Raw genomic sequence first — 22254 nt, 5'->3', positions numbered from 1 at the left:
AGAGGGAGACACAGAATCTGAAACAGGCTCCAGGCTCTGAGCTGTCAGCACAGAGCCTGACGCTGGGCTTGAACTCACGTACTGAGAGATCATGACCTCAGCCAGAGTTGGACGCTCAACCGAGTGAGCCACCCCAGCCAGAGTTGGACGCTCAACCGAGTGAGCCACCCCGGTGCCCCTGCATGCTTTTGTGTCGAACAGTAATTAAAGGGAGTTGGAGACCTAGAAGCAAATTGCTTATGTAGAGGTGATGCAAATATTTATTAGAAAAAAAAAATCTCCCCTGAAAACTTCAGGTCCTGATCTCCATGCTGAAAGGATTCAAGAAAGGAGTTCGTCATTCACCTCCTAAAGGAGCAAGGTTTCAAAATTGATTAGTGTTCTTAGTGCTATTGAATTTCCATATGATATCAGCATAACTTTAACTGAAGTATCATTAGTTTAGAAAACGTAAGCAAATTAATGACTAAAGATTGAGTAAAATGTGGTTGCCAATAACTTTATGAACATCTGTCTTCAGAAGCACATGATTATCGGTTCAAAATTGCAGGGAAAAAGTGACAAATAATCGGGGTCTTGGCTGTAATTTTCATATTTGGGTTGGGAGCCAGCTTCCTCGGAAATCGGCTTGGTAGTTCCCTCTCCTTCCATGTCCTTGGCTCAAGGAGCAGTTGCTTGTCTCTGGAGTCCAGCTGTGAAGAATTTAAGGGAGCCCTCTCCAGGAGTGCCAGCCCCAGGAATGTTCTCCATGCACACTTCTCCCAGAAGCTTAATGTGGCAAAGCTCACCACGGGACCATCTTTTTATTTAGACTCTCCACAAATGTAAAAATATTTGGCATGCTCTTTCCACCTTTGCTACTATTCATTTAGTCTTTGCCTCTGAAAAGTATTGCCAAGAGAAAAGTTTCCTGTGTTTATTTTATTTCTAGCATGACATCTTGCTTTGAAAACTTTGAGTATGTGTATACGCCGAGAAAGAAAAAAATTAGTCTCCACTTTTTCCCTCTTTGCATTAATACACAGTCTAAAGAGGAAATTCAAGATAAATAATGAAAGTCATAGCCTTATAAAATCTGTAGAGTATATATGCTCGCCTGATGATAGATACTTCATTGCACTTTCAAAGATACCCTGATGGCAAATAACCTTGGAGGGAACCTTGGTAAAACATTAAAAAGCAAAACAAACAAACAAACAAAACACTAAAACTGAAGTTTGAGTTCTTTATTCAGAAATTGGAAAGATTTGTATGCATTTTTTTTTAATTGTTGTTGGGGTAGACGGGGAGTAGCAAGAAGTGTTAGGGGCTTTTTGTTTGTTTTTAATTTTGGTACCCAAGAGGTTATATTCAATCATAGATAACAAAAGAAAGAAATAGGTTCTGAGGTTGAATGCTCTTACAACGATGAAGGATCTGGATATCTTGATGTGGAGTAGAGGGATGATATTATCATGAGCGGACCTGTCCCTGGGGTTTGACATAGTAAGTATATCAGAAAGAGGCATTAGATAGAGAGAAATTTAAACTGGTCAGGAAAAGGCAATAAGAGGCCTTCCAGATACCACTCAGTTTGCCCCATGGTGACCAAGGAGCTCTACATAAAAGAAATGCTATGATCTCACTAATAGTAAAATCTACAGTTTTAGAAAACTAATGGATTTTAGTGAAAGAGAAATTCATAGCTGAAGAAAATGACAACGATGATAAGATACTGAAAAGTCAGTTTTTCTACAGCAGGTAGCATGGACTCTGTAATGAACTAAATACTGGGAAATTTAATTTGAATTTTCCAAACTGCGTGCCCAGGTATGTCTGACTAAAACATATTTTCAGAAAGCTATAAAGCAACCATATTTCTTGACGAGGACTGATAGTCTGCTTACACAAAGAACTTTTGTTATTATTTTTTAATCTGAAGGCTTCAAAGGATAATTATAGAATTCATTATCATATTACCATTTACCATTAGAATGAATTGGTGGTGGGAAAATGATTAATCTGAAAGTTCCATTGAGTCAAAAAGTTCATGTTTTCTACTTTTAATCTAGGATCGCTGTGTTTTCTTTATTGTTTTAAAGTTAAAAGAAATTTAGTTATATTTATAATAGAATATGCCAATATTTACAGCATTTGATATTGTATTTCAAATAATGAAAATATTACCAGATTGTATTTGTTTTGAAAAATACTTGCAACAATAAAATTCCAAGACAGTAAAGTGATTCTGCTCACTTTCTGGATATCAAATCTGTGACCATATGACCATACCGAAAGATTTTGTCAATACAATAAGGAAAAAGAACAAAACGTAGCCTCAGAGAACTGATTAATTTAAAGGAGTAATGCCTGGTATTATCACAGAGAACCTGAAAAAGTACAAGACATGTTTGCCAAAAGAGTGCAGACCTAGAGACGATTGTACGGGGCATGACACATGAAACCCCAATACCAGAAAGAAGATGTGGAGAAGGGGGTCCTGGATATAAACGCTAATTTTAGAAGGAGCAGGACAAGAACATTAAAGACAAGTATTGTCTACTTTGGAACTCTGTCTAGTTTGTGGTGTGCCTAGGTTAACATTACAGGAGCCAGAATAGACTGGATGTCCCAGCCTTCATTACCCCCATCATGGCTCCGTGAAGAGATTCAAAAGAAAGACAGTAATCCCTGCCCTTTTTTAGCTGCTGAAGTCATTCCCTGAGCCCTTAAAACTGTCAGACGTGGTGCTGAACCCTTACTTCTCAATTTCATCTATCTTCCCACTAGTCTAATTATTGTGAATGATATCTCCCACCTGACCACCCACCCTGTTTTTTTGTTTTTCTCTTTTTTTGTTTTTGTTTTTTTAGCAGAAGATACTGAGACTCTTGGTTTAATGACTTCAAGTTCAAACAAAAAATAATAGAACAACTGGGGTTTAAACCTCAAGCTATTTGACTGGGAGGTTCTTGCTGTGTCCCAGTGCCTTGAGACACAGGATCTATCAGAGAAATGTCTGGAGAACTTGATGCTGTTTGGTCTCCAGGCTCTGAGCACAGCCCAGAGCAGCAGACCTCTCTCTCTAGCTGGGGCAGGAATTGAAGGAAAATTCAATTCCTCTAGTCACTGGGACTTCAATTCCTCTAGTCAGTCACAGGCCCTTCTCTTCTGCTCTCTCTCATCAGACTCTAAGATGCAAATATCCTACTTCTGCTTCAAAAAGAGAAAATGGGAATTGGAAGGAGAACACAAGTCTTAAAGAGACAAGGGAATGAATGCCCATGGAAGTTTCTCCATTTCCTCAGCCTCTCACTCACTGCCTAGCTCCCAGCATCAAAGAGCAGGTAAGGAAAATCAGGGTTTGGGTCTGCTTTGTTCCATATATCCCCAAGTCGTCTTGAAATTCATTGTCTCTTTCTCTAGCTATGACATAGCCCTTTAAAGACAGATTGCTTGTTCTTGGAATTTGGCAGAGAAGAAGGCAAGACTTCATAACCAGGTGAATTAATTATTATATCCTGTAAGGATGTCTACACTGCAGTTCTAATTGTGGCGATTGCTGCTTATAAAGTAAGGTGATTTTTTTTTTAAATTTTTTAAGTCAAGCTCCTGAAAATCCTCAGGGCAAAGAAAGTTTATAAATGACAGTAATTGGAATGAAGCTACTTCTAAAACTTGTCTTAACACAGAAGGATTTTTCTTTTCCTAGAGCATCCAGTGCTTTACCCCAGATAGATAAGATAGTTAATCCTCTTTGCTCACTTATTACTCTCCTGCCCTGTCTATGAACACACTGACTAACCTTTCCCTGGGGCCTTGGCACAAACTGAGTAGAGGCGGTGATGTGGAAGGATAAAAATTACTCAGACACTTGACAAAAGTTTCTAGCAGTTGGCAATACTCAGTCTGACCTTTATGTTGGATTTTGCCATCATTTTAATCACTTTACCATCACTTGCAGGAGAGAATGTGTCTTTAAAAGTGCCCTATTTAGGGATAGCTTCAGAGCCAGGGCTAAGTGTACATTCTCATTATTTTACATGTTGTCAAAGTAACCAATACAGTGAAATGACAGCATTTTGAAGAAGATAGGTTTGTGCAAAGCTCTTCGTTAATGTAGGAAGGCATTATATTGCAATTATTTATATTTGTTATACAAATGTGTTAATCTTTTTTGGCATTTTTATGTATATGCAGTAATAAATAGAATATATGGGAGGTTATTGCATCCAAAATTTTACTTTTAATTCCCTATCACTATTGGTCAAAGCTCTTGTAAATTTCCGTTTTTTGCAAGAGTTTTCACCCAACAGTTTTTGGGGTATCTGCTATAGTCTTCGTTTCTGTGTATTTGACTAATTATTTTACCATAGCTCCTTTGCAAAAGACTAATTCACACATAGCATGCGAAAGAATGTTCAGTATACTTATCAATGGAAAGTAAGCTTAACTTTTTTTCTGTATGATGTCTAACACCCCCAAGGATAAAGCATTTGATTTTATATTATTACTGTTGTCATCCATTTTGTTTACTTTTTCATTTTTATGTTTTACAAAATATCAACCCTACAGAAAAGTTGCAAAAAAAGGAACTTTCAATCAAACTTATTAATTAACTTTCAGCCACTTGGGAGGTAATTGTAGACACCATGAAAATCAGTCCAATACCTCACCATTTCTCTCCTAAAACAAGGACATCCTCCCATAAACTGCAATATAATTACCATAAGAAATTTTAACGTTGACATGAAGCTTTCATCTAATAAACACAGTTAGTATTCAAATTTCCTAAGTTACCCCAACAAAATTCTCTATAACTATTTGTATACCTCCTTCCAGGATTCAATGAAGAATCATGCATTGCATTTAGTTATCAAATGTTTTATGCCTTTTTAATCTAAAATAGTCCCCAGCTGTTTTTTCTCTTATGGCATTAACACTTTTAAAGAGACCAGATGGTTGTTTTGTACAATATCCCTAAAATGACTATTTTCTCCTAAATAGATTCAGGTAGAATATATTTGGCAGGACAACAACAGTTGTGATGTTGTGTCCCCACAGAGATTCATATCTGGAAGTACACGATATCAGTGTATCCTAGTTTGGGAAATTAAGTTTGATTATTTAGTTAAGGTGGTGTCTGTTGTATTTCTTCATTGTACAGGCATGCTTTTCTTTTGTGGTTAATGAGTACTCTGCAAGGTGATATTGAGACTGTATGAATATTTTGCTCTCCAATGATCTTTCCCTCAATGGCTTTGGTATCCATTAATACATATTCCTTAGATAAAGTATTACCCTGGTACCAGCAAAATGATGATTTTTCCAATTTTATAATTTCCTCTACATTTGTTTGTTGTCATTTTTCTGTAAAAAAGAACTTTTCATTCTCCCTCTCCCCAACACTTGAAATTATTATTTTTGGGTATCAGTACGAACTGATGGACTCCTTTTTTCCAGTGTATTGTAATTTATCCAACTCCTTATTTGTTATAATGCATGAGCTGTTCCAAATTTGACCAGTGGAAGCACTGCTAACCTCTGTTATCCATTACAATTTTCCTATTCATTTAACCTATTTATTAGAAATAACCTTTGAAGATAATTCAAAAATGATTTTTAGTCTATTTACTTGTAGCAATACTTCAACTCCCTTATCACATTTATTTTTACTTGTGAAAAAACTGTATAAAGGCTTAGCTTCAATGACATATGAAGAGTTTGGAAACTATCGCTCCTATCTTCACAAGAAAAAAGCTGAACATACTGAAAATCAGTGATTTTTGGACACAGCAGCAAACTGAGGTCTCAGGTCAAGCTGCTATCCCCAAACCATGCAAATTCAGACAGTCACAACAAAGATCTGCCTAATTGGAACAGAAGTCATGGAAGCCATAAACTTATAGCAACAGTTAAATGGTAATTTTAATTAATTGCTGGATGCTGAGTATGGACTAACATGAGAATGAGAAACTGCTAGGGCATAGAGACTTAGGGGGAGTCCCACACTTTCATGTGTTTGCCTCCAGGGACCTCACCATTCTCCTAGTAAAAATGCAAGAAAGATCTGTGCCTCTGGCAGGGGAAGGGAAATGGTAAAATTTTAAAACTTACTGAGGGGCGCCTGGGTGGCTTAGTTTGTTGAGTGTCTGACTTCGGCTCAGGTCACGATCTCACCGTCTGTGGGTTCGAGCCCCACATCAGGCTCTGTACACATCAGGCTGACAGCTCAGAGCCTGGAGCCTGCTTCAGATTCTATGTCTCCCTGTTTCTCTGCTCTTCCCCTGCTCGTGCTCTGTCTCTCAAAAAATAAGTGTAAGTAAGTAAATAAATAAATAAATAAATAAATAAATAAATAAAACTTATTGAGATCATTCACCACAACAAAGACCTCTTCTCCAGGGTATAAGACTTTACCAGAGCCTTAACCCCCTGGAGGAAGGGAATATATACAATTGTGGTGCCATCTTGTTTTACCTAAGAGGGCGAGTAAAGCTAAGAAATATTGGTGAAGGTTACAGCCCAGTGACATAGGCCCACTAAAAGACAGATTTTCTTGTAAGATTATAGAATGTTCTTCTTCCCACCTCCCATTTTATTCTCCCTCCCCTGACACACAGCAATAAGGCTCCAGTATAATAACAGTTAGTTAAATCTGAAAGGGCTGCAAAACAGACTATCGCTGAGGAGGTGTTCTTAGGGAAGCTCAAAGTGATAGGGAAGACAAAAACAAAAGCAAGGAAGGTATTTGAAGCTATAGTATGTAGAGGCTAGTATGTAGAGGCTATACAAAACATTGAACACAGCCCAGTTTCTAGATAAATTAACATAAAACTTCACACTAAAGACCTGTTTACTTCAGTTCATATTACGTAATACATTATGTATGTTTGACATTCAACAGAAAGTATAAGCCATGCTAAATGGAAAAATATATATATATAAACAGTGTCCTCTATTAATGAAGACATTTTTCTCCTCTACCTGAATTAAGATGAGATAGCCCAGAAAACTCCTGCTATGTTTGCGTTGTGAAATTGCATTGCGAATTGCAATATCTGAAATTGCATTGTGAATTGGAATATCTGATTTTTGCCTTAAAAAGTCAATATGGTGACTCATTTACCATAAAGAGAAACTTAGTTATTGATTTAGTACTAGATCAAATAATATGTACAATTAAAGAAGTGCAATTAAAGAGTACAATTAAATCAACAGACAAAAACAAACAAACAAAACCCACAAACCTGCCTATTTTCCTTAGGAACAGAGAAACCAAAGTGAAATATTTGCATTAAAGAGACCTGCTGTTTTTATGGTCACATCTGCTAACCAGTCTGTATCCTTGGCTCACAGAGATCCCCATGACTGCTGAAAAAAGTGATTCTTTCAGAAACATTTCCCCTTCATGTACCCTAGCATATTTGAGCAGTCTGTGTTCCCAAAACTCGTGGTTGAAAAACACTCAACCTCATGCCTACGTTTCCTGAAAAGAAGATCAGTCCAGAGGTGATTCAGTAACACATGAAGCTTCCTCTCCAGACATAAATATGAAATACAAATCAGAAAACACTGGCATAAAAATGACAGAAACCTCATCACATTGAGTTGGGAAGTCAATCTTATTATTAGTTAACAGAAGTGGAGTGTTCTTTGGCATTCAGTGGTGCCAACAAAGGGCTAGGTGCTGTAGAGAACACAGAATTAGACAAAGTTCTTGTCCAGGGGGCTCATAATCAAATTAGACAAACCAGACACCAACACAGTCCAGCAGTCTGGAGTGGGGAAAGTTGGGTTTATACAGGGAACCTAAGGTTACTCTGTCCATTAGCTACTCAGTTTGCCTCCAACCTTGCTCTCTTGTGTTTCTCCCAAACACAAGAGAAAATCTTAACATTCTTTCTCACGATTTTCCTTTCAACATCACCTAGGAAGTCTCTTTTTGCAAGAAAGGACAGTTGGGTTTTCATTGCCATGTGATAGGATCTAGGATAAATTTCTTCTGGAGAAGGAAGGGTAAAACTGTGAGGCCAGAGTCACTAGAAAGAGAAGTAAAGTTATGTAGGAGAACATTCCTTATGGAGGCCACATTTCTGCTGAGCCTGCAATACACATTCAGCCATTTTGTGATGGGTATATTCTTACCTTTAGTCTGTCACCAACAGCGAAGGTTGCACAAGCAACCTTGACAAGTGAGTAAACCTGCTTAGCATCAGGAAGTCTGGCTTTGAATTGTCAGGGTTTTTTTTGTTTTGTTTTGTTTTGTTTTTGTTTTTTTTACATTAGATGTCTGGGTATACCAGTTAGCCATCAGTTGGAAAACTTTGGACTCATATGATATTTTCAATATGGGAATGACCCTGTTCACATGAGGTCTGGATTTAAAAAGCAATAGCATACATGTGAAAACTCAGGTCAAGTTTGGGCTAGATGATTTCCAATGTCCTCCACTAGCATTTATACTTACCTTCCTCACAGAACTTAGCCTTGTGTTGTAATCAGTACCTTTTTGCCTATAAACGCCCCTCCAGCATCTATACAGTACTGGACACATAGTTAGGTCCAATAAAAATTTGCAAATTAATAAATGCCATAAAGGATGTAAACCAGCTCTAATTTTGAAATCCCAAGGAAAACTCAAGTATGACAACTTGCAAAAATCTTCACATACTCTCCAAACCCCACTAAAGTTTTTTTTTTAACAGTCTAGGGGCCCTATAATTATATTTAAGCATATATAATGATTTCCATGGTTGATTAGTTAGAATCACAAGAGTGGCCCCTCCCAAACCTTCATGTACTCCATAGTTTTATGTATATATCATAAAGTATACATTACACATACAGAATTACATCACTCTTTTATTTTGTGCACATAGCACTACTAAGTTGAACTCAGAATAGTAATATAACTGTTTTAAGGAAAACTTTTGTGAATTTAAAAGCCATGTGGTTTAAATAATAGTTTTGCTTCTTTAAAGTTTCTTGAAGACCTTGTAGATTTTTTTCTCTTTTTTAAAAATTTTATTTATTTAAAGTCATGTTAGTTAACATACAGTATAGTATTGGTTTTAGGAGTAGAACTCAGTGATTCATCACTTACATAGAGAAAGTAAGTTTCAAAAGTCATTGTGCAAGTATAGTATGTTACACACTAGCTTCCAGCAAGAGAAATGGATTTATATCCAGACTGTCTTGGGGGTCCATCAGCTGGTGACAGAAGACCAGAAGAGGTATGCCGCAACTAGCATGTAGACATATTAGTCTTATAACTAAGCTAAACCCAACATTGCTGAAACCAGAATGAATTAAAGGACCTGCCACATATATGTGGGTTATCTCTCCTCCATGTAAAACAGGGTTTGGGAAAAGTTTGGCTTTCTGAAAAAAGATTTTAAATTGCAAGAATGAAAGTATTTCTTTGGTTCTCTGATAGGCTGAGAAGGTTGAGTTTTTGATTTAATCTTAAACCAGTTTCTCATCTCTAACATTATGGGGAAATGCCATCTTGGTCTGGGTGGAGGACACTTTTTAGAGATTTTACATTAATGGGCAAGCAGATTGATCTTTTCCAGGTGTGAGATCTCCATACTTGGGTGTATCTGTTTTCTCAGATTTGAAATAATCTCCATGCATTCCATTTCAGTGGTATAGAGAATCATATATTTCACGGAAGTACTCATTTCCAGGAAATAAAAATCTATCAAAGAATCATATAACTAGAACTTGATTTTAGAGGTTAATTTATCTAATCTACACATTTTACAAATTAGAAAACCATGGTTCTTAAAGTTGAAGTGACTTACTCAAAGTCATAGGCTCCTGAGTGGTGATCCTGGACAAAAACCTAGTTCTTCTGAATCCAGTGCTATGTTCTTTTCTTTTAAAAAAGTATTGTTTTCCAAAGTTTTTATTTTTGTGATAATTATAGATTCACGTTTATTCATAAAAATTGTACAAGGAGAGCTCATGTACCCTTTATTCCATTTTCCCCAATGGTGACATCTTGAAAAATTATAGTATGATATCACAACCAGGATATTGAAATTGCTACAATCAAGATATGGACCATTTACATCATAACAGATTCTTCACATTGCTTTTTTTAAGTTACATCCACTTTTCTCTAATCCTCATCCCCTCCCTTAATCCATGACAGTTAATTTGTTCTTCATTTCTATAGATTTGTTATTTCAAGAATGTTATATGAATCATACAGTGTGTAGACTTTTGAGGCTGATTTTTTTTCACTTAGCATAATTCTCTGGAGATTCATCAAGATTTTTCTGTGTATCAATACTGTGTTCCATTCCCCACCCCCTGAGTATTTCATGATATAATTATACCACTGAGTTTATTTAGCCATTCATCTATTGAAGAACATCTAGGCTACTTAGTTTTTGGTTAATACAAGTCTGCTGTAAACATTCATATAGAACATTTGTCATTTTGTGTGAACATAAGTCATTATTTATCTGGATAAATAAATGCCCAAGAGTGCAACTGCTGGATTGTATGGTAGGTATGTTTTTAGTTCTAGAAGAAACTGCCAAACTGTTTTCATTGTGACTGTACCAACTTATATGCCTACCAGCAATATATGAGGAATCTGATTTCTCTGTATCCTTGACAAAATTTGGTGTTGGCACTGTTCTTTTAGTCTTTCTAATAGGTGTGTAGTGACATCTTATTGTGGCTTTAATTTGCATTTTCCTAAAGACTAATGATGTTGAATATTTTTATGTGCTTATTTCCCATCTCTACATCTTCAGCAAGTGTATCTTTACCTCCTTTTCCCATGTTCTGTTTTTTTAATTGTTGAGTTTTGAAGTTCTTTATATATTGTGCATACTAGTCCTTTATCAGATATGTGATTTGCAAATATTTTCTCCTGTATCTTGTCCTTTCTTTCTCTTCACAAGATCTTTCGCAGAACAAAAGTTGGCTTTGATGAGGTTCAATTTATTGTGTTTTCTTTTTATAAACTATGATTTTGGTGTGAGGTGTAAGAACTGTATTAAATATTCAGAAACTCACATATTTAATTTGTGTGTGTGTGTGTGTGTGGTAAGAACACTTAAGATTTATTCTGTTGGCACATTTCAAATATGAAATACAGTATAATTAATAATACCTATCATGGTATACATTAGGTCACCAGAACATATTCATCTTTCATACTGAAATTTTGCATCTTTTGAGTAACATCTCCCTTCTCCCTTCATCCTCCAAGTCCTGGAAAACACCATTCTACTCTCTACCTTCAAGAGTTCAAATTTTTTAATTTTTAGATTCCACATGTAAGTGAAATCACACATATTTGTCTGCCTGGCTTATTTCACTTAACATAGTGCCTTCCAGGCTCCTGCACAAATAGTAGGATTTTCTTCTTTTTTAAGGCTGAATAATATTACATACATATACTACATTTGCTTTATCCATTCATCCATTTACAAACACAGGTTGTTTCTCTCTTGGCTATTGTGAATAGTGCTGCAATAAACATGGGAATGCAAATATCTCTTTGAGATTCTGATTTCATTTCTTCTGGATATATACCCAGAGTGGGATTATTGAATAATAAAGTAGCTCTATTGAATACTATTTTCTATAATTGCTATATCAGTTTTGATCCATCACTGTACCAGATTTCCCCTTTCTCCACATCCTTGCTAACAGTTGTTTATTTTTTGTTATTTTAATAATTACCATCTTAACGGGTACGAAGTGATATGTCATTGTGGTTTTGATTGACATTTCCCTGATAATTAGTGATACTGAGCACCTTTTTGTATACCAGGTGGCTGTTTGTGTTTTCTTTTGAGAAATGTCTATTCAGGTCCTTTGCCCATATTTTAATCAGGCTATCTTTTATTTTATTTTTGATTGAGTTGTAGGAGTTTTTAAATACATTTTAGATATTAATCTCTTATTAGATGTTTGGTTTTCAGATATTTTTTTCCATTCTATAGGTTGCTTTATCATTCCACTGATTGTTTCCTTTTTCTGTACAGTAGCTTTTTAGTTAGATGCAATCCCAGTTGTCTTTTTGTTTTTGTTGCTTGTGCTTTTGGGGGCGTATCTGAATCATTGCATAGACTGATGTCAAAAAACTTTTCTACTATGTTTTCTTCTAGTAGTTCTAAAGTATCAGGTCTTAAATTTAAATCTTGAATCCATTTTAAATTGATTTTTTGTATAAGGTGTAAGATAGGAGTCCAGTTTCATCGTTCTGCAGGTAGATATCCAGTTTTCCCAATATTTATTGACGGGATTACCCTTTTCCTTTTGGTGTTCTTGGCACTGTTGTTGAAGATCACTTGACCATATATATTTGGATCTATTTCTACCTTGTTTATTCTGTTCCATTGGTTAATGTATCTTTTTCTAGGCAGTACTGTACTGTTTTGATTACTGTAGCTTTGTAATATATTTTAAAATCAGAAAGTATGATGCCCTAGCATTGATCTTTTTGTGTTAGATTGCTTTGGCTATTTGGGGTAATTTATAGTTACATATAAATCTTAGGATTTTTTTCTATTACTGTGAAAAATGCTGTTGGACTTTTTTTTAAATTTTCATTTATTTTTTGAGAGAGAGAGAGTGCAAGCAGAGGAGGGGCAGAGAGAGAGAGAGACAGAGGATCTGAAGCAGGCTCTGTGCTGTCAGGGCAGAGCCTGATGTAGGGCTTGAACTCACGAACCATGAGATCATGATCTGAGCTGAAGTTGGACATTTAACCAACTGAGCCACCCAGGCATCCTGCTGTTGGACTTTTGATAGAGATTATATTGTATCTGTAGATTACTTTGGGTAGTATGGATAGTTTAATAATATTAATTCTTCCAACTCATGAACAAAGGATATTTTCCCATTTCTTTGTATCTTCTTCAATTTCTTTCATCAACATTTTACAATTTTTAGTGTACATATCTATCACCTCTTTAGTTAAATTTACTCCTAAGTATGTTATTATTTTTTTGGTACTATTGTAAATGAGATTGTTTTCTTAACTTGGTTTTTAGATAGTTCATTGCTAGTGTATACAAATGCAATTGATTTTTGTATGCTGATTTTATATCCTGCAGCTTTACTGAATTTGTTTATTAGTTCTAATAGCTTTTTGGTCAGGTCCAGGGTTTTCTATATATAGGGTCATGTCATCTGCAGAGACATTTTTACTTTCTTTCTTTCCAATTTGTATGCCTTTTATTTCTTTTTGTTGTCTAACTTCTTACGTTAGGACTTCTAGTACTATGTTGAAAAGAGAGTGAGCACCATTGACTTGTTCCTGATCTTAGAGGAAGAGAAAAAGCTTTCAACTTTTCATCACTAAATGAGATGTTAGCTGTAGGATTGATATATATGGCCTTTATTGTGTTGAGGTACATTCTACCTATACCTAATTTGTTGAGAGTTTTTATCATGAAAGAATTTTAAATTTTGTCAAATTCTTTTCTGCATTTATTGAGATGATTATATAATTATTATCCTTTATTCAGTTAACACATTGGTTGATTTGCATATGTTAAAATATTCTTGTATTCCAGGGACAAATCCTACTAGATTGTGCTGTATGATTCTCTCAATGTGCTGTTGAATTTGGTTTGCTAGTATTTTGATGAGATTTTTGCAGTTGTGTTCATCAAGGATATTAGCCTGTGGTTTTCATTTATTGTAGTGTCCTTGTCTGGATTTGGTATCAGGGTAATACTGCCTCATAAAATGCGTTTGGAAGTATTCCCTCTTCCTCAATATTTGGAAGAGTTTGAAATGGGTTGACGTTAATTCTTCTTTAAATGCTTGGTAAAATTCACCAGTGAAACCATCTGGTCCTGGGCTTATTTTTGGGAGGTTTTGATTATTGATTTAATATTCAGTATTCTGTTCAGATATTCTATTTGTTCATGATTTAATCCTGGTAGGTTGTGTGTTTCTAGTAATTTATCTACTTCTTCTAGGTTACCTTATTTGTTGATAGTAGTCTCAGAATTCTTTTTATTTCTATTGTGTCAGTTGTAATGTCTTCTCTTTCATTTATAATTTTATTTACTTGAGTCACCTCTTTTATTTTCTTATTCATTCTAGCTAAAGGTTTGCAAATTTTGTTTATATTTTTAAAAGCCATCTTAGTTTCATTGATCTTTTCTATAATTTTTCCAGTCTCTATTTCATTTTTCTGCTCTAGTCTTTATTACTTCCTTCCTTCTGCTAATGTTAGTTTTTCTTTTTTTTAGTTCTATAAAGTGGAAAGTTAGGTGTTTTGAGATCTTTCTTTTTTCTTAAAGTAGGCCTTATCAGTATAAACTTACCTCTTAGAACTCCTTTTGCTGCATCCCCTAAGTTTTGGCATGTTATGTTTCTACTTTCATTTGTCTCAGGTAGTTTCTTGTTCCTTTTTTGGTTTCTTTTTTGACTTATTGGTTATTCAGGAGTATGTTAATTTCCACACATTTGTGAAATTTTAATTTTCTCCTGTTACTTCTTTCTAGTTCCCTACATTGTGACCAGAAAAGCTACTTGACATAATTTCAGTTTTCTTTAATTTGTTAAGACTTATTTCTTGGCCTAACATGTCTATTCTAAAGAAAATATGTGCTTGAGAAGGATGTATTTTCTGTTGCTATTGGATGAAATATTCTGTATATGTCTGTTAGGTTAGTTTCATCTATAGTGTTATTCAAATCCTGTTTCCTCACTGATTATCTGGCTGGATGTTCTATCCATTTTTAAAAGTGAAGTATTAAAGTCCCCTATTTTATTTATTTCTATCTATTTCTCTCTTTAGTTCTGTTGATATTTGCTTTATATATTTAGGTGCTCCAATATCATGTACATCTATATTTATAATTGTCATATCCTCTTTTTTAATATGAAATTTATTGTCTAATTGGTTTCCATACAACACCCAGTGCTTATCTCAACAGGTGCCCTCCTCAATGCCCATCACCCACCCTCCCCAACCTCCCCACCCTCCCACCCCCCATAAACCCTCAGTTTATTCTCAGTTTTTAGGAGTCTCTTATGGTTTGGCTCTCTCCCTCTCTAACTTTTTTCCCCCTTCCCTTCCCCCATGGTCTGCTCTTAAGTTTCTCAGGATCCACATAAGAGTGAAAATATATGGTACCGTCTTTCTCTGTATGACTTATTTCACTTAACATAACACTCTCCAGTTCCATCCACGTTGCTACAAAAGGCCATATTTCATTCTTTCTCATTGCCAAGTAGTATTCCATTGTGTATATAAACCACAATTTCTCTATCCATTCGTCAGTTGATAGACATTTAAGCTCTTTCTATAATTTGGCTATTGTTGAAAGTGCTGCTATAAACATTGGGGTACAAGTGCCCCTATGCATCAGCACTCCTGTATCCCTTGAGTAAATTCCTAGCAGTGCTATTGCTGGGTCATAGGGTAGATCTATTTTTAATTTTTTGAGGAACCTCCACACTGTTTTCCAGAGTGGCTGCACCAGTTTGCCTTCCCACCAACAGTGCAAGAGGGTTCCCGTTTCTCCACTTCCTCTCCAGCATCTATAGTCTCCTGATTTGTTCATTTTAGCCACTCTGACTGGCCTGAGGTGGTATCTCAGTGTGGTTTTGATTTGCATTTCCCTGATGAGGAGTAACATTGAATGAGCATCTTTTCATGTGCCTGTTGCCCGTCTGGATGTCTTCTTTAGAGAAGTGTCTATTCATGTCATATCCTCTTGATGAAATTGAGTCTTTATTATTATATAATGACCTACTTTGTCTCTTATGACAGTTTTTGACTTAAAATATATTTTGTCTGATGTAAGTATAGCTACTCCTTTTCTCTTTTAATTATCATTTCCATGTAATAGCTTTTGTACCCCCATAATTCTCATTCTTTATGTGACCTTAGAGTTAAAGTAAGCTTTTTATATGTGGCATATAAAAGGGTCCTTTTTCTTTTAAATCCTTTCAGCCATTCCATGTCTTTTGATGGGAGATTTCAATTCATTTACATTGAAATTAATTCCTGATAGATAAACTTACTATTGATTTTTTGTTTAGTATTTCCTATTTTGTTGTTCCTGTTTTCCTTCTTCCTCTCTTGCAGTCTTCCTCTGTGATTATGATTTTTTGTAGTCATATTCTTTGATTCTTTACTCTTCATTTTTTGTGTATCTACTACTTTTCTCTTTGTTCTTACCATGAGGCTTATAAAAAAACAGTTATAACAGTCTATTTTAAGCTGATAACTTCATTCACATATAAAAACTACACTTTTACTCCTTCCTTCCTGCATTTCATGTTATTCATATCATTATCTATATCTTTTTATATCCATCAATAAATATTGTAGATATAGTTATTTTTAATACATTTATGTTTTTATGTTGCTGATTAGCAGCCATTAATTTGCTTTTAAAATTTCTTGTAAGGCAGGTATAGTGGTGATGAACTCCCTCAAGAGGCAGGCTCTTTGTTGATTTTCACATCCTGGTTGCTGTAATTTTTCCTGCTCCTAGCTGCCCCTAGACTATTCAGACATGCTGAGCCAATCCCTTCTGTGTCTGGAGTAAGGTGAGAGGTGAGTCTCTTGGATAGCATCCTGCATGGCTGGGAAATCCAAATGCTCATTATGTTCTCACTTTCCCCTGTGGAAGAGATTGCAACCAAGAAGGTCTCTCTTGGTGCTGAGCTGTGCCACCTTAGGGGAGGGGTTACATGGGTAAAGTGAAACTAATCTTCTTACCTTTGTCAATGCATCTTGGAGTTTTTGGTCTAGTAGAGTGCTGAGACCTCTCTACTAGACTCCCAGGATTCCACAAAGGTATTCTCATCTGTGGTTAGTTATTACAATCAGTTTTTCTGGTTGGGGGAGGTGGAGATGATGGTTGAAAAGTCCTATTCTGCCATCTTGTGATATCACTTTACAAATTTGGAAAATGTTACCATTATTTCTTCAATGCTATTCAGTCTTGCTTTCTTTTTCCTCTCCTTGGAGTATCCTGATGATACAAATGTTAGATCCTTTGTTATTGTCCCACAGGTTTAAGAGGGTATGCACCTTTTCTTTTTAGTTTACATTTTCTGTGTTGTCCATAATTGGTGAATTCTGATGAGTCCCCAAGTTACCTGATTTTATCCTCTGGACATTTTCATATTATGTTCTGAGATTCTGGATCTCATTATATTTTCTGTTTTAGCTAGCTTTTTGGACACCACTTTGATAGAGGAAAGGAGGATTGTACTTCATTATTGCCAGATGGAGGTAAAAGTACATGTTTCCCTCTTGGCTTCTGTTGACACTTTGGAGGGAGGGCACTGCTTATTACTGCTGGTTTGATTGCGAGTTCTGGCTCTCCATATGGTCTCCACAGACACAGATGTGAGGTGGACTTACTATTCTGGGTGATAGCAAAAGTCCTATTCTTTACCAGGCCTTATCTGATACTGCCCTAACAGGTATGGGGAAAGGTATCTCATTACTATTAAGTGTGGAAATATAAGCTTCCCACTCAGCCTTTGATATCATGGTTATGGGTAAAACCATAGTTTTTCTGTGGTGTTTGTCTACAATAAAATGGTTATTGTCTGTCAGGCCACTTTGTCCCTTCCCTAGTCCTTTAGCTTGACAGACTTTTATCAGAATTTTTTTTTTTTGGGGGGTCTGTGTTCATCAGCATTTCTAGGTTCTGACTTCTTTAGCTCCAAGTCCAGGATATATGTGATGAAAAGAAAATCCAGGAAATTCACTTGTATATTGTTCCTTCTGTGTTGAAGTCCCACATCTTTTTCTCTTCACCTTTCAGAGTCTTCTTATGTTGTTTTGCACATAATGTCCAAGGATTATAGTTTTGCTTAGTGGGAGGAATCAGAAAAAAATATACCTACTCCATCTTTCTGGAACTGGAAGTTCTGCTGTTTCATTTCAAAATGAGGCATGAAGCGGTAGTTAGCCTGAGTTGGTGCTTGAGACAGTAGCAAATTGACTTCAGAAATACAAAAAATGTGGATCTCTCCAAAGTGGGCCAACTCTCTTCTCAATCTATTCTCAGTAGGCAGTTATTTTGTTACAAACAGGAAATTTTATGGTGAGGATGGGGGTAGGTGTGTGGCCATTGTGGGGGAAGAAGTATGTCTTTTGCCTCTTTGTGGCTTATTCAATGTCTACTACTGCTATAGGTGGTCTAGTGTAATGGCTAAAGTCAAGGCTCTGAAGTCAGACTGCATGGATTCAAAGTCTGGTTTAATCACAAGATAGATTATATGAACTTGGTGAGTTTCCTAACTTCTCTAAGTTTCTCAACTATAAATAGAGATAATAGTGATATCTCTCTCACCAGACCGTATGGGAATAAATGGGATAAAGTAAGTGTGCAGCAAACAATAGTTTTTTATTAATGTAATATCCAGATATGCTGTGTATAATTAATATAAAAACATTAATAAGCGCTTGTTGAATATATCTTGTCTCTTTTCCATTATCCCTTGGTTTTAAGCATTGCCTTGTAATGTTTTGAAACCTTGTTTGGTATTTCTTCTAACAGAGAACTCACATAATCTTGGATGGTGATGACTCTTGCACTGTGTCACCATATTCTAATGTGTTATTTTGGCCAACACATTCCAGCTGGATGGTGGGTAGTGAAAACAAATTCAGTTGGTTTCCTAAAAGACAAAGACTTTGTCAGAGAGGAAACCCTTTTTACATAAAAATGAACAATTTCTGATAATTCAGGTAGTTCCAGACAGACGAGGCAAATTTTTATTCTTAGGATTTTTCAGAGGAGCTCTCTATTCTACTCAGATTTATCTAATTTTCTCTCTTGCTTTAGCAGTATAGATGTGATTCTAAATATACCATGTAATTAGCTGTACATTTGGTTCAAAGTTTATTCTATTTGGTTTAAAAGGCACCAAAATCATTAAATGCACATTGATTTAGAAGGAAGAAGAAAAAGAACTCAAATGAAAAATTATTTTTTTCAAAAATAATTTTCTGAGTTCTCTTTCAGTGATTCACTGACTAACACCCAAGGCAGGCAAGAGGCAGGTATCTTTTATGGTCTAAGCATACTGATGACATGAATCATAGTGGGAACAAAATACAGCGTTTTTAAAGGTTCTGGCTGGTTTAGAAAACAAGAAATCAGTTTTCAATATCAAGTTTTAAAAATGTTCATTTGCAAGTCTTTCTATTTCTTCTTGCCCCGTTGGTTTTGAATTAAATCTATTTGTTGAAATGACAGGTTTTCAGAATACTCGTTACCATTACACTTTCTACTTATATACTTCCAATACATTGGTGTCTCATTTTATCCTTGATTAGTTTCCAGAAGACTAGGTAACTTTTCTTCACATATACACTGAAAATAAGGTAAGACTCATTCCAAGTTGTGCTATTTTGATCAAACCAATATTCTGATCAAGTAGTAATGGACAGGAAAAATAATTAATAACATACCATAAGCTGCCCTGATAAGGCAAAGTAAGAAGTGACTGTGGGCTAGGTTAAGCAAACACATGCTGATAGTACTGTAAATAGAGAAAGAAAAACCATTGACATTTTTAGGATGTTAATTTTTAATTTTTTAATTTTACTCTTTTTTAAAATTCAATATTATCAAAGAACTGATATCATGTTTCTAAGTACAGGAAAATATTAACCTGTACTTTATATTATTCCTGCTAAGGACCTCAATATAATTTGAAGGGCCTGTGTGTTATAAATATTAAAGCCAGGATGCTACTTCTCTAGAATAGTTTTTGATCTATTGCATAAAATATTAATATATTATTTGTGTAGAAGTGAAACTTGGACATTAGAAAAATGTTTTTTAAAATATGAATGTATTAATAAAATAAAGGTAAACTATAATCCCTTAACCAAGTGATAACCAAAGTTAGTGTTTTATAGTATATCCTTCCATTTATTTTTCTGATTTTATATCTATATTTATATCTATAATCTATCTATATCTACATACATATATATGTAACCAAAAAATATAATAATATAATAAATGTTTAATATAATATATATTATATATAATATATAATATATATTATATAATTATTTTTAACAAAATGAGATAATACTGTAAATTATTCTATAGTTTAATTTTTATTTATTTTTTAAATTTAATTTTATTTTAATTCCAGTGTAGTTAACACTCAGTGTTATATTAGTTTCAGGTATACAATATAGTGATTCAGTTGTTCCACATGTTATTCGATGCTTATCAAGATAAGTGTATATCCTTAATCCCCTTGCCCTATTTCATCCATTCCCTACCCACCTTTCCTCTGGTAACCCTCTGTTTGTTCTCCTTATTAACAGTGTGTTTTTTGATTTGTCTCTGTCTTTCTTTTTTTCTTTTCTTTGTTTTGCTTCTAAAATTCCACATATGAGTGGTACTATGTCATGTTTGTCTTTCTCTGACGGACTTACTTTACTTAGCGTTATATTCTTTTGATACATCCATATTGTTGCAAATGGCAAGATTTCATTCTTTTTATGGCTGAATAATATTTCGTTGTATATATGGCACATTTTTATCCACTCATCTATCAACGGACACTTGGGTTGTTTCCATAGTTGGCTATTGTAATAATGCTGAAATAAACATAGGGTGCATGTATCCCTTTGTGTGTGCATTTTTGGATTTTTTGGGGTAAATATTCAGTAGTGTGATTCCTGGATCATAGAATAGTTCTATTTTTAACTTTATGAGGAAGCTCCATACTGTTTTTTCCACAGTGGCTGCACCAGTCTGCATTCCTACCAACAATGCAAGAAGTTTCCCTTTTCTCCACATCCTTACCAACACCTATTGTTTTTTCTGCTTATTATTTTAGCCATTCTGAAAAGTGTGAGGTGATATCTCATTGTAGTTTTGATTTATATTTTCCTGATGATCAGTGATGTTGAACAACTTTCATGTGCTGTTGGCCATCTGTGTGCCTTTGGAGAAATGTTTGTTCGTGTCTTCTGCCCACTTTTAAATTGGATTACTTGTTTTTCTGGTGTTGAGTTGTGTAAGTTATTTATATATTTTGAATACCAATCTTTTATTGAATATTTCATTTGCAAATGCCTTCTCTCATTCCATAGGTTGCCTTTTAGTTTTGTTGATTGTTTCCTCTGCTGTGCAGAAGCTTTTTATTTTGATGTCTCTATAGTTTATTTTAGTGTCCCTTGCCTCAGCAGACATCTAGAAAAAGAGTTGCTGCAGCCAATGTCAGAGAAGTTACTGCCTGTGCTGTCTTCTAGGATTTTTATGGTTTCAGGTCTCACATTTAGGTCTTTCATACATTTTGAGTTTATTTTTGTGTTTTGTGTAAGAAAGTGGTCCAGTTTCTTCCTTTTGCATGTAGCTGTCCAGTTTTCCAAAAATCATTTATTGAAGAGACTGTCTTTTTCCATTGCATATTCTTACTTCCTTTGTTGAAGATTAATTGACCATATATCTGTGGATTTATTTCTGGGCTTTCTATTCTGCTCTATTGATCTATGTGTCTATTTTTTTTGTGCCAGTACCATACTATGTTGATCACTAAAGCTTTATAATATAACTTGAAGTCTGGAATTGGATGCCTCTCCAGTTTTGTTTTATTTATTCAAGATTGCTTTGGCTATTTGGGGTCTTTTGTGGTTCCACATAAATTTTAGGATTGTTTGTGAAACAATCCTGTGAAAAATGCTATTGGTATTTTGATAGTGATTGCATTGAATGTGTAGATTGCTTTGTGTAGTATAGCCATTTTAACAGTATTTGTTCTTCTAATCCATGAGCATGGAATGTCTTTCCATTTCTTTCTGTCATCTTTAATTTCTTTCATGAAGGTTTTATAGTTTTTAGAATATATGTCTTTCATCCCTTTGGTTAAGTTTATTCCTAGATATTTTATTATTTTTGGTATAATTGAAAATGGGATTGTTTTCTTAATTTCTTTTTCTGATGCTTGATTATTAGTGTATTGAAATGCAATGGGTTTCTGTGTATTGATTTTGTATCCTGCAACTTTACTGAATTCATTTATCAGTTGTAGTAGTTTTTTGGTGGAGTCTTTAGGGTTTTCTATATATCGTATCATATCATCTGCAAGTAATGAAAATTTTACTTCTTCCTTATCAATTTGGATGCCTTTTATTTTGTTGTTATTGTTGTTGTCTGATTGCTATGGCTAGGACTTCCAGTACTATGTTGAATAAAAGTGGTGAGACTGGACATCTTTTTCTTGTTCCTGATCTTAGGAGAAAAGTTCTCAGTTTTTCACCATTGAGTATATTAGCTG

The 22254-nt window shown here is 34.9% G+C and overlaps 1 long non-coding RNA gene across 3 annotated transcripts in view; it reads left to right on the top strand.

The window, feature by feature from the left end:
- Nucleotides 1–22254, top strand: part of LOC113604801 (uncharacterized) — a 304409-nt gene that overhangs the window by 148848 nt on the left and 133307 nt on the right. For 2 of the 3 annotated variants that reach the window (XR_003426821.2, XR_008297619.1), the window contains exon 2: nt 3168–3326. This is a non-coding gene — a long non-coding RNA (uncharacterized LOC113604801). Of the gene's footprint in view, nt 1–3167; nt 3327–3405; nt 3482–22254 lie in introns of all 3 variants that reach the window. The other variant, XR_008297618.1, reaches the window with a different exon arrangement.

The sequence above is a fragment of the Acinonyx jubatus genome, chromosome C2 (genome assembly GCF_027475565.1).
Source record: "Acinonyx jubatus isolate Ajub_Pintada_27869175 chromosome C2, VMU_Ajub_asm_v1.0, whole genome shotgun sequence".
NCBI classification, from domain to species: domain Eukaryota; kingdom Metazoa; phylum Chordata; class Mammalia; order Carnivora; family Felidae; genus Acinonyx; species Acinonyx jubatus.
The sequence above is the reverse complement of the archived record's forward strand: the minus strand, read 5'-3'. Positions and strand labels throughout refer to the sequence as shown.